This window comes from Pygocentrus nattereri, chromosome 10 (genome assembly GCF_015220715.1).
Source record: "Pygocentrus nattereri isolate fPygNat1 chromosome 10, fPygNat1.pri, whole genome shotgun sequence".
NCBI lineage: Eukaryota > Metazoa > Chordata > Actinopteri > Characiformes > Serrasalmidae > Pygocentrus > Pygocentrus nattereri.
Genome location: NC_051220.1, coordinates 11953497 through 11966545, shown reverse-complemented (window position 1 = coordinate 11966545; position 13049 = coordinate 11953497).

Genomic DNA, 13049 nt, shown 5'->3' with positions numbered 1-13049 from the left:
CAAACTGGATTAATAATAATGTTAGTAATTACCTCCATTATAGTATCATTGAAACACCATTTCTAGACCAGTCACGTTTCCATTATTATTATTATTATTATTTATTATTAATGTTTTTTTTTTTTCTACTCCATTCTCTTTAAATAGTCACTCCATAGGAGCCTTAGCCAGTTCAGTCTCAACCCTCAAATTTATAGCCCTAAAACTAGGGCAGTAGCTGGAGTTTAGCTTCGCATAGAGTACTTCTACTCTTTAAAAAGTTACTTTTACTCTACTGGGTTTGGGTTGCTCTGTCAAAATTGTGCTCCTTCAAAGCCTGAACATCATGTAGCAACACAGTTAAAAAACACACGGTCAGCCTCAAAACACTTAACAGTCGCCCCATTTTTTCCTGAAATGGCATACCCAAACTAAAGGAGGTGCTGTTCCCGCGTTCTCTGGGCTACAGTCATGACCTCAGTTTCATTTGAAAGGAAACACTCTCAAGCGATACAATAACTGTGAATTACTGACACAGAAACAGAGTATAGAACGGGGGAGTTTATTTCCTCCTGACTCATAGATCTCTAAACCGATCTCTGACTCTTGCCGTGTTATCAGAACACTTGTTGGATTATGATGTCTCTGTGTCTAGGGCAAGGGTGTTCATATACATCCAAAGGTCTGGCCTCAGGGCCAAATGCGGCACACAGATTGATGTAAATCAACCCTTCATTGCAATTACTTCTTTCACTTGATGGTGGCAGCACTTCTGTAAACCTACAATTAATTTACAATTAACCTGCAAATTAATTACTGAATGACTTTTCAGTCATCTGATATCAGTGCAGCTGATGGTGACAACCAACAATTTCAATCCATTGGATACTTTTTTAATGAGAGCCCTGAAAACGTTGTGCCTCATATGTCATGAGACTATAATGAATTTAATTGTGCATACATTATGAAACCTCGTATAGAGACTACAATCAATATTCAAGGGACAAGAAGGCAAAAAAAAAAAGAACTAAACCAGCTATTTATCTGACCAAATTCAGTTTGCCCAATAAATAATACTTGTTCTACAAGTTCATGTTTATTTATTTATTTATTTACATTTTTAAATACTGACTATTTCAAACTATTTATTAATGAGTAATATTTTGGTATTTTGGTTACTGGCTCTCAGATATTTTAATAGGGTTTGAAAAATGTTTGGACACCTCTGGTATATTGGATCATTGTATTGCTAGACGAACTGATGGGTTAAAATGGTGTAGGCAAAATTGGAACCGAACGCTTTGACTGGAAATGTACCGGTAGGGTGATCTAGATAAGGTTATAAAGCTTTGGTCTCCCCTCCATTTTCACTCTTTATTTCTTCTCATACAGATTGTCTGTGTTTCCATTAGTCCAATCCAAGTCAAAATATGTCCAACGTCAAGAAAAATAGCTCAACAAGCTAGCTTGCCATATCTGGTAATGCTAATGGTGGCAGCTACCTAATTGGAAAGATTATGGATACATTCAAACAGCAGGTTTTCTCACCAAAATCAGATTTTTTTATTTGGCTGTTCACATTATCTTTTAAATGTGATCTGTATGTGACATCAGTGAGCAGATCAGCCCCTAAACCAACCCACATGCGCAAAAGAACAATGCTTCATGTGGCTCATCCAGAGGTAAACAGTCGTGACAGCCAGTGAACGCCTGTCGCTCCCAGAGCTTTCAGTTTTGCCTTCGCCAGCGTCACAGGAGTGATTATGAAGTCCCGATGGTTGACAGCTGGGCTCAACACAAAGAATATGTTTGAGTTTGCCATTAAAGGGGCACGTTATTCGGTCACATCCACTTCTTTGGTTCGTGTCCTCTTTAACCTTTTTTTGGTGCTGCAGCTTTTCTCCTCCAGCCAACTTCAGCCATTTAGTTCAAAAGCCTTTTGGCACAGAAGCATCAGCTTGTATGTTTATGAGTCTCAGCAGCTCAAAATTAGAGTTGGAATGATGTAAAAGTCGCAGGAATTCCACTCTGACTGTTGCAGACATTGCTGCAGATCGGACACGTATCAGATTTCAGTACCACAAATGAACGCGTCTCAAATCGGAATTGAAAATATCAGATTCAGTGTGTTTTTTCCTGTTCACACTGACACATATAACACAACATATTAGTCTGGATGATGCTCTCTCTCTCTGGTTAGGAGTAGCTAATATTAGCTAGCTGCCCTTCCAGTTCTGTGGATGAGGTTGATGTTAAAGTGAGTGGGAACAGAAACGACTGAAACAAGACCAGTTTATTTTGTAACTTTTTAAGGCTGCTACAGGTTGTTAACTTTAACAGTCCATTACTGTGTCAACCACAAAGCTAGATAGTCTCATGAAGCACTGTTTCCAATTCAATATGGTGAAGATCCTACAAAATGGTGGTAATAACTCCTTCTAAGGGTTAATCCAAGCACAGTATATCTAGCCCTTGGTGCAAGTCAGGGCTAACAGCACTTATAGGCACATATGCAGAGAGTTACTGCTAAAGGAGACTCTGCTGGTGGATGAATGTGTATGCTAAGCTTTATCCTTGAGCAGACATTTTCACTGCGTCAGCAGCTTTCTCTGCTGCTGCTGCTTTACAGCCTCTAAATTTGCTGTAAAATATGACTTTGTTTGGGCTCCATTTGTTTTCGCACTTGTCGTTTGGGGGGAAAACGATGCTAAGCTGCGTCAGTTTGTCTCCCGGTAACATAAGGCCTCCCTGCATCCTCCAGTCTCAGCTTTTACAGGGACATTAAAAAACCTCCGATCCACTGCAATTTCTGAAAGTGCTCTATAATTTCAGATGCTGGCCGTGTCCTTGCATTCTGGGCGAGGCTTTTAAAGTTCTAAAAAGGCACACACCCACAGAAGGACAGAGAGGTGACTACCCGTGTCATGCACAATACTGACAAGAAAAACGCCAGACAAGGCCAGACAAGCACAGCTGCCATGTAGACGACAGCTTTGTGGCTACCAACATATTCACACCACGTCGTCTTTGAACTTGAATAACTTTCCAACACATTTCAAACTGCACATGAAACTGGAGGAAGCTGTTATTTCCACCCACTGTTCTGCAGTATTGTGTGGAATTTCCTTGTGTAAACCCAGCAGGCCTAATCTACAAGCTGCAAAACCCTCTGGAATGTTTGAGCACTACATTACAGCCTATGCACATCCACACACTCAGCAGACAATCTTTATATTCAATGAATATCCGGACACCCGTTTGTCCAAAATTTCCTCCAAAGAGTATTAATAGGAAGTCTGTTGTAATAAAAATCCATTCTGCTCTGGTAAGCTTTACTCTAGATGTTGGGACATTTCTGCAGGAGTTTAATTCCATTCAGTCCACCATTAGTTTTTCATCAGTTCAATTCATACCCCAGTATTTATTGAATATCCAACACTTCAAATCATCCTAAAGGTGTTCAAGATAGCATCATGACTCAAACTCATCACAAAGGTGTTAAATGGAGCTTCATCAGTCCACCTCATCCTCATGTTCAATGCAGTTTCATCACTTCAACTCATCCCAGAGTTATTCAATGCACCTTCATTATTCCAGCTCATTCCAAAGGCATTTACTAGAGCTTCATTACCACAACTCATCTTAAAGGTGTTGAATTGAGCTTGATCATCCAACTCATCCCAAAGATGTTTAGTGGAGCTTATCATTTCAACTCTGAGCTCATGCTAAATGTGTTGAGTGGAGCTTTCCAATTAATCCCAAAGTGAGTGGATCTTTTCCAATTAATCCCAAAGTTGTTGAATTGAGTTTCATCACTCCAACTTATTCCAGGGGTTTTCAGGAGAGCTTTATCATTCCAACTCATCCTAAAGATGTTTAATGCAGTTTCATCATTCCCACTCATCCAAAAGGTTTTCAAGAGACCTTTTTCACCCCAACTCATCCTAAAGGTGTTCAATGCATCTTCATTATTCCAACTCATCCTAAAGGTATTTAATGGAGCTTCGTTATCCCAACTCATCCCAAAACTGTTCAAGAGAGCTTTATCACTCCAGCTCAATTTAAAAGTGTTCATTGGAGGTACATCACTCCAACTCATTCCAAACGTGTTTAGTCAATGTTCATCTCTTCTGATGTTTGGTGGAGCCTCATCACTCCAACTAATCCCAAAGAAGTTCTAGTGAGAATCATCACTCCAACCTATTACAAAGGTGTTGAATAGAGCTTCGTCATTCTAACTCATCCCAAAATAGTACAAATGAGTTTCATCACCCCAACTCATTCCCAAGATGCTTAGTGGAGACTTATCATCCCAATATATCCCAAAGATGTTAAACTGAGCTTCATCACTCCAACTCATCCCAAGGAAGTTCTAGTGAGTATCATCACTCCAACTCATTACAAAGGTGTTGAAAGGAGCTTCATCATTTGAACTCACCCCAAAGGAGTCCAAATAAGTTTCATCATTCCAACTCTGAGCTGATCCCCAAGGTATTGAATGGAGCTTTATCATTTCACCTCATCTGAAAGATGTTAAACTGTGCTCCATCAGTCCGACTTATTCCAAAGGAGTCCAAATGAGCTTCATCATTCCAATTAATCCCAGATGTGTGTAGTCAAGGTTCAACTCTTCAACTTTTTCCATGCATTATTAGTGGAGCTTCATCACTCCAACACATCCCAAAGGTGTTAAAGTGGCAATCATGACTCATCACCAAGGTGTTGAATGAGCTTCATCACTTCAACTCACCTTAACATCTGCGTGGAGAACACTGTACCCACCAGGACTGTACGGTGTTTCTCTTACAGCAAGCCGTGGATTAACCCTGACATAAAGGCTCTCCTGAAGGAGAAGAAGAGGGCCTTTAGATTAGGGGATAAGGAGGAGCTGAAAGCGGTGCAGAAGGAGCTGAGGAGGAAGATCCGGGAGGGCAAAGCTAGCTACAGGAGGAAGATGGAGGAACAACTACAGCAGAATAATGTCAGCGGAGTCTGGAAAGGCCTTAAAGCAATCTCTGGCCACAAGAAGTCCGACTCTCAAGCAGTAGGGGACCAAAAGTGGGTGAACGATCTCAATCTGTTTTTCAACAGGTTTGATCACTCACCCGCCCCTCCCCCTACACAGACATCTCTGCTGAAACCCTCCTGTCTGGCACTTCCAACATGCTGCTCTACCCCCTCTCTCACAACCACCCCCAGCACAACAACTTTCAGCTCACACCCACCCCCCACTGGTTCTGCTGGTTGTCGTAACACCCCGTTCACACATTTCAACACTCAGCACCCCCCCTGCTCCAGTCTGACCTTCACAATGGGCCAGGTGAGAAATGAGCTCAGGAAGATCAAGGCGAGGAAGGCTACAGGGCCGGATGGCATCAGTGCCAGGCTCCTCAAGTCCTGCGCAGATCAGCTGTGCGGGATAGTGGAGCACATTTTTTAACACAAGCCTGAAGCTGGGGAGAGTACCACAACTGTGGAAAACAGCTTGTGTGGTGCCATTGCCAAAAACACAGCACCCAAAGGACCTCAGCAGCTACAGGCCGGTGGCACTGACGTCACACCTGATGAAGACACTGGAGAGGCTGGTCCTTAGACAACTCCGCCCTATGGTGAGCTCATCTATGGACCCACTTCAGTTTGCCTACCAGCCTGGCATCGGGGTGGATGATGCCATTATCTACCTGCTGCATGGAGCTCTTTCTCACCTGGAGAAGCCTGGGGGCACTGTGAGAATCATGTTCTTTGATTTCTCCAGTGCTTTCAACACCATACAGCCTGGGCTCCTGAAGGACAAGCTGGAACAGGCAGGGGTGGACCATCACCTAACACACTGGATCCTGGACTACCTCACCAACCGTCCACAGTATGTGAGGACAAGGGACTGTGTGTCCGACATGGTGGTCTGTAACACAGGGGCCCCACAGGGGACGGTGTTAGCACCGTTCCTCTTCACCCTGTACACTGCAGACTTCATGTACAACTCACCCAACTGCCACCTACAGAAGTTCTCTGATGACTCAGCGATCGTCGGCCGCATCACACATGAGGACGACAGAGAGTACAGAGAACTGATTCAGGACTTTGTGGACTGATGTCTGCGGAAGCACCTACAGATCAATGCAGGGAAGACCCTCCAGCAGTGAACATCCAGGGAACGGACATTGAAAGAGTGGACTCCTATAAGTACCTGGGTGTGCACCTTAACTGTAAACTGGACTGGTCAGACAACACAGCTGCACTTTACAGGAAGGGACAGAGCAGACTCTACCTGCTCAGGAGACTGAGGTCATTTGGAGTGCAGGGGCCACTCCTGAGGACCTTTTTCGACACAGTGGTGGCATCAGCCATCTTCTATGGAGTAGTCTGCTGGGGCGGCAGCATCTCCACTGCAGACAGGAAGAAACTGGACAAACTCATCCAGAGGGCCGGCTCGGTCCTAGGGACTCCTGTAGACCCAGTGCAGGCGGTGGGAGAAAGGAGGATGCTGAACAAGCTAGCATCCATGCTGGAGAACGACTCCCACCCCATGTGTGAGACTCTGGCAGCACTGGGCAGTTCCTTTAGTGACCGGCTCCTTCACCCCAAGTGTGTGAAGGAGCGCTATCGCAGGTCCTTCCTTCCTGCTGCTGTGAGACTGTACAACCAGCACTGCTCCCAGCAGACCACATACAATACAATATACACTTACATTCAGAATGCGAACATTTTTCATTGTGCAATAGGCTAAGTGCAATACAGATTTATATGCAACTCTTATTTTATTTTATTTTATTTTATTATTATCCTTATTTTGTTGTAAATAGTCTAGAGATTTAGCTTTAATTTTTATTATTTATAATGTTGATAATGTTTATACTGTTTCCCATTTCTACTACTGAGTGCCTTACTCCTGTTACTCTGCTGCTGCTATAATACTGTGAATTTCCCCGCTGTGGGACTAATAAAGGATTATCTTATCTTATCTTATCTTATCTTAAAAGAGTCCAAATAAGTTTCATCATTCCAACTCTGAGCTGATCCCAAAGGATGGAGTATTATCATTCCAACTCATTCCAAAGATGCTCAACTGAGCTTCATCACTCCAACTCATCCCAAAGGCTTTCAAGAGACCTTTATTATCTGAAAGAAGTTCAATGTATCTTCTTTATTCCATCTTATCCCAAAGGTCTTCAATTAATTGTCATTATCTCAACTCATCCCAAAAATGTTCAATGGAGCATCATCACTCCAATTCATCCCAAAAGTGTTTAAGTGAGTATCATGACTCAAACTCATGACAAGGGTGTTCAGTTGAGCTTCATCACTCCTACTTTTCCCAAAGGTATCTTCTGTATTAAACATCACTTGTTGACAATGTAATATATGACCAAGTTACAGTAAACATATAAAGATATGCCCAAGTGGCCACATTTAGGATCAGCATCTTGCAGGTTTAGGGTGAGATTTAAGGTGATGGCAGAACCCTGAAGGGCTTCAAACGCTTCTACATGCTGTTTCTGCCTCAGTTATTAACATTTAGCCTCGAGCGTAAACTCACTCAGTCTGTCAGAGCCATTTCAATCTCACCAGCATTTCAGTCTCAGTACAGCAGAACCAGGGACTTTAACCTTTAGAAGTCAGAGTTGTGACCATCAATAAAAACAGCATGCTGCAAATTTATACGAATTATTTCTGACTCATAGCTCAAAGAAACAAGTGGAGAAATTGTGTGGAGGGTGCAGATTCTACACTTTCAATCCATGCCAATATTTGTGTTTGTAAGAATAAGTGGAGATCTTTTATGATTATTTTAATTGTGTACAGTCTTGCTTTGTTGAAAGAACAACACCCAGATCTCTAAGGGTTGAAGTAGATAAACCTTACTGGGCTCTGGTGGAGAACAAGAACACAGAGATAAAGTATTTTTCTTTCTTGAAGCCTTTCTGTGGGTATCTCTCTCCTCCCTCTTCATTCACTGTGGCATCTGTTAGTGCTGAGCGTCAGAGGCGGTTTTTCAGCTTGTCGTGCAAAGCGTCTGAAAAGAAAGCTGGGGAAAATAAACAAACATGGGAAGCAAGGCTGAGAGATAAAAAATCCACAAAAATCTTCTCCAGCTGCACAACATGGTGAAAAAAGCAGCTCTGACAAGGCAAAAAAGTTGAAGTAATATTCTTATAGGCGTCATCTGCTGTGTGCCGTGTTTATCATCATTATTATTATTTTTTATGCTGGGGTTAACAATGACTTCATTCCCCACAATTCCTCAGTTTGCTTCTGTAGAACATGTCAAGAAATCTTTCACAGGTCAGTCGTGCTGTTTGGTTGTTTGTTTAAAGGAGAAATATGCAAAATGATGCAACCTGTTGAATTCATGCTCCACGCTCCAAATAAATAGGGGGCAACATATCACCAGAAATTTGTGGCATCCACCCCATTGCAAGAAACAAGGAGCCCCTCCTCCTCTCTCTTCACTCCTACCCCTCATTACAAGTCTAGAAGAAATGTTGCGAGTTCAGCATTAACCCATATTCCTTTATTTGCTGAGAGCTCCAACGGTGCAGCACCAATGCTTACTCTTTAACTCCCTCTGGGCAGCGCTACTTCTTCAGGCTGTTGTGTTGGACTGATGGCATACTTGACACTACAGTGACTCACTATCACCTCTTGAGGTGCAAAGTGGTATCACTAGGCAGGATGAGGCCACCACTGGCTGGTTAGCATGCTAACTTCAGTAGATGTAACATGGTACACAGTCAACCTCGACATAGTTATTTCTTCTGTTTATAATTTTAGTTAGTTTTGGATTGTTTTAAACAAAAAATCTTGCAAATTGCACCTTTAACCTGGGCTTTCACAGAGCAAGATTTCTTACTAAGTTAAGCATAGCTTACTTTAACCCTGGATTGAGGTGGTATGAGATTTTACTGGGCTGTGGCATCTTATGCTGCACACCTAACCTGCTGCAGGGCTGTTTAAGATCACGATTACTGACAGAAAACAGGAGGCAGACCACTCTTCTCCTGCAAATCTGCTATATATTTGTTTTATTGTTCATAAAATAAACAAGATGATAAAAAGTTTTTTGGGATTTTTCCCCAATTTCTTGTTTCCAATTGCACCTACTAGTTAGGAATCCCCAATCACACAATTCTACCAGCACTAGGTGGACAAAGGCTAGCACAGGCTTCCTCCAAGTCCTGTGAAGCTCCACCACATCCTTTCAAACTGCCACTAATACAATGTCATTCGACATCTGAATATGCTAGTAGAACAGCACTAACCACCAGCTCTGTTGGGTTAGCTAAAAGACACCTACTCTGATGAGCATTGCACTGGGGGGGCCATCCTACCCACCCAGAGAGCGAGGCTAGTTGTGATCTCTTGTGAACTACCAACCACAGAAAGCTGTAGCACTATCAGGGATCGAACTTGTGATCAACAGATAACAGGGCTAACACTTAGATGGTTGTGCCACTCGGGAGCCTCTAAAAAGTTTTTAAAATGTGAGAAAAAAGCTCTTGCATTGATCAGGATCAAGAGCCAACATAAGTAAGAATGTGGCAGAGGAATCAACCAATCAAGCCTTGATTTACAGTGGGACAATCAATCTAGCTCAGGGGGGTCCAGACTTTTTTCAAAGAGGGCCAGATTGGACCATGTCAGAATATCTGAGGGTGAAATATTATTCCCAAATGATTCAAAATTTTCATAATCTCAAAAATAGCCCAGAAAAGGATGGCATGCCCACTCAAAGTAAGGGGAAAGGAGTATCTCGGGGTCTTGTTCACAAGCGATGGGAAGAGGGATCATGAGATCGGCCGCAGACTGGGACAGATGGCAGCAGTAATGTGATCACTGTACTGGACTTTAGTGGTGATGAGGGAGCTGAGCCATGAGGCAAAGCTTTCTGTTTACCAGTTGGTCTACATCCTGACCCTCACCTATGGTCATGAGCTGTGGGTACTGACTGAAAGAATGAGATTGCGAACGCAGGGTGGTGAGCTACACTCTACTTGATAGGTTGAGGAGCTTGGTCATTCGGGAGGAGCTGCTACTCCTCTGCATTGAGAGGAGCCAGTGGAGGTGGTTTGGGCATTGGATCCAGATACCCCCTGGACATCTCTCAGAGGGGGTGTATCCTTCAGGGCCTACAGGGACAAGACCCCAGGGTCGTCCTAGGACCCGCTGGAGGGATTATATCTCCAAGTTGACCTGGGAGCAGCTTGGGGTTCCCGGGAATGAGCTAGAGGAAGTTACGGGGGACAGGGTCACCTGGGAATCTCTCTACCATGACCCTATTTGGATGAATCTCAAAAATATAACCATGTGAAGTAAATCAATCCATCTAGCTGGAAATCTTCTGAATTTGATGATGACCCCTTAAATATGTGTAACTCTGCCACCAGAGGAGTTCACGCTGGTCAGAGTGAAATGCCTGATGAATGTATTAAGTATGTTCCTTTTCAAGTGTTTACTTTTTAAAAATATAATTTGTGTGACAAATCAAAAAAAGTGCAGATATTTTCAGTCTTGTTAAATTATGTTCTTTACACATCAAATAAACACAGCAACATCATTCAGAAATCACTTTATTAAAGGGGAACAGCAGATTAAACAGTATAAATAGCCGTCATTGTTCCACCTAAAACGAGTCAATATTTTCTGAGCTGCTGAATTTGCTCTGATAAGTTGGTGCTGTGAGACTTGGTGAGCTGCAGCTGCATTAGTTTCTTTACTGAATATTTACTGTAATGTTCATGCTGTGTTTCAAGTCTGTTTATATAAACCTATTACAGTCTTTTGAAATATGAGGCTCATTTGCTGCAACTCTCATGAAAACGTATTCAAATCTCCATCAGAATCGCTGGTTCTCAGCATTTAGTGCAAGCTTTATGGCTGCAGTCTTGACTAAATTATGATCTAACAAGACTGAAAATATATTTTGCAGCACTTTTTTTGGTTTGTCACACAAATTTTATTTTTAAAAAGTAAACACTTGAAAAGGAACATATTTAACACATTCATCATGCATTTCACTCTGACTAGTGTGAACTCCTCTGGTGGCAATGCCACCATCTGGTGAGAGGAAGCACTGCAGAGTACTGGCTGGTTAGCCACTCATAACACACTCTACAACAGAAACCACAGGCCAATTAAAATCTGTCCACGAGCCGCATTTGGTTTTGGACACTCCTGTTTTAGTCCTTCTAGAAGATCTAGACATAACACTGTCTGGGAATATGAGTCTAAGCAGTGTTTGATGTTAGGTATATAAAACATCAGCAGCAGCTCTGTGTCAAAACTCTTTGCTGAAAGAGTCAATGGGTGTGTTTACTTGCACTTAATAATATCACCATTATCAGATTTTTGTAGTTATCTGATTATTCAAATGTTCGTTTAAAAGCACACTCAGATTTTTTAGATCAGAGTCAAGTCTAGAAATACAATTGAGAAATCCGATTAAGAGGCTGGATTTTAGCTCAGTAATCAGATTTCTCAGTGCATGTAAACTCTTACTCTGATTTCTTTCAGACTTCTCAGTCTGCTCATGTGCAAAAACATGATGCGGTACTGGAAATAAGCAAGCAGCGTTAACACGAGACACAGCGCAACACTTTTGGAGTGACACTGAAGCCGACTGCATGCTTGATGAAATAAAGGATTTAAATATACTTCATCTTCTAGATGCAGCATGAAGTTTGTGTTTTTCTTTATGTTAACATCATGTCTTCTTCTGTGAATTTATTGGCTGGTTGTAAAGCATAAATCAGATTACTGTCTGACTCATGGAGACTTGGAGTTTCCCCATTATCTGATTACTCAAGTGCATGTAAATGTGTTGATCAGATTACTTACAAAATCTGATTTTTTGCAGTTATCAGATTATTAAGAGAATTTAAACGCACTTAATGTTAAACACAGATGTGTACTGTGTTGGTGCTGCACTGTCCTGTCTGTTTACTGTGTCTAATGCCTATTAAATTTATCGTATTTATTGTATTGTTTCTATCTTAATTTTTTGTTTGCACACTGTCTGCATGTTTGCACTTTGTACTTTTTGTTCCTTGTTGCACTGTGTTGTTCCTGGAGAAACGTAATTTGACTCCACTGTGTACTTGGACATAGATGGAATGACAATAAAAGCCTCTTGACTTGACTTGAGATATATGATATGGTCTGTTTTAAATATGAAACATGAACATATGAAACATATAGTCCTTTTTCACTAGCTTGAAATCTTTAATCTAGAACTGCAGAAAAGCAGGATGATGTCAACAGCAATTGAGGAGAGGACTCTACCTCCGCAATGATGATGTAGTAGCTGCAGCTAAGAGACAGAAAGAGCGAGGGAGAGAGAGTGAGAGAGAGAGACAGAGAGAGAGAAAGAGAGAGAGAGAGAGAGAGATTTGCTGTGAGTGAATGATTGTGTTTGTGTGTGTGTGACAGTGGAGGTAACAAGCTGTCTGAAGAATACTTAATTTGAATCCCAGTTCTACAACCACACCCCCCCCCCCTCTCTATCTTTCTCTCTCTGTATTTCTTCTCTCTCTGTATGTGTCTCTCTTCCTCCTCTTCATCTCTCTCCCTCATTCTCTCTTTCTCTCCCTTTTGTTGTTTCTCTTCTGGTTCCTTCACTTTCTCTATTCTCTCTCTGTCTCTCTCTCTCTCTCTTGCTCTCTTCTGGTATAATGTATGCTGTGAGAAGGTCATGATGGTGTAATTTGTAGATGAGAGCTCAGTTTACTGGGACACACACACACACACACACACACACACACACACACACACTGATCTGATGACTACCAGCCCAGAAACACACACACACACACACACACACACACACACACACACACACACACACACACACACACACACACACACACACACTCACGCTGGGCATAAGTCGACAGCTTCATTATCTCTAATAGTGTCATTATGTTCTAAGTATCGTAGAGGAGAACTCTCAGTCCAGCCACATTTCCTCTCAAACATCTCCAACGTTCATTAGATCTTCTTTTTTGAAGTCTAAACAGAAAAAAGAGGCCATTTAACTCACGATTTGGACCGTGTCAGTGCTGCATATGATGGGC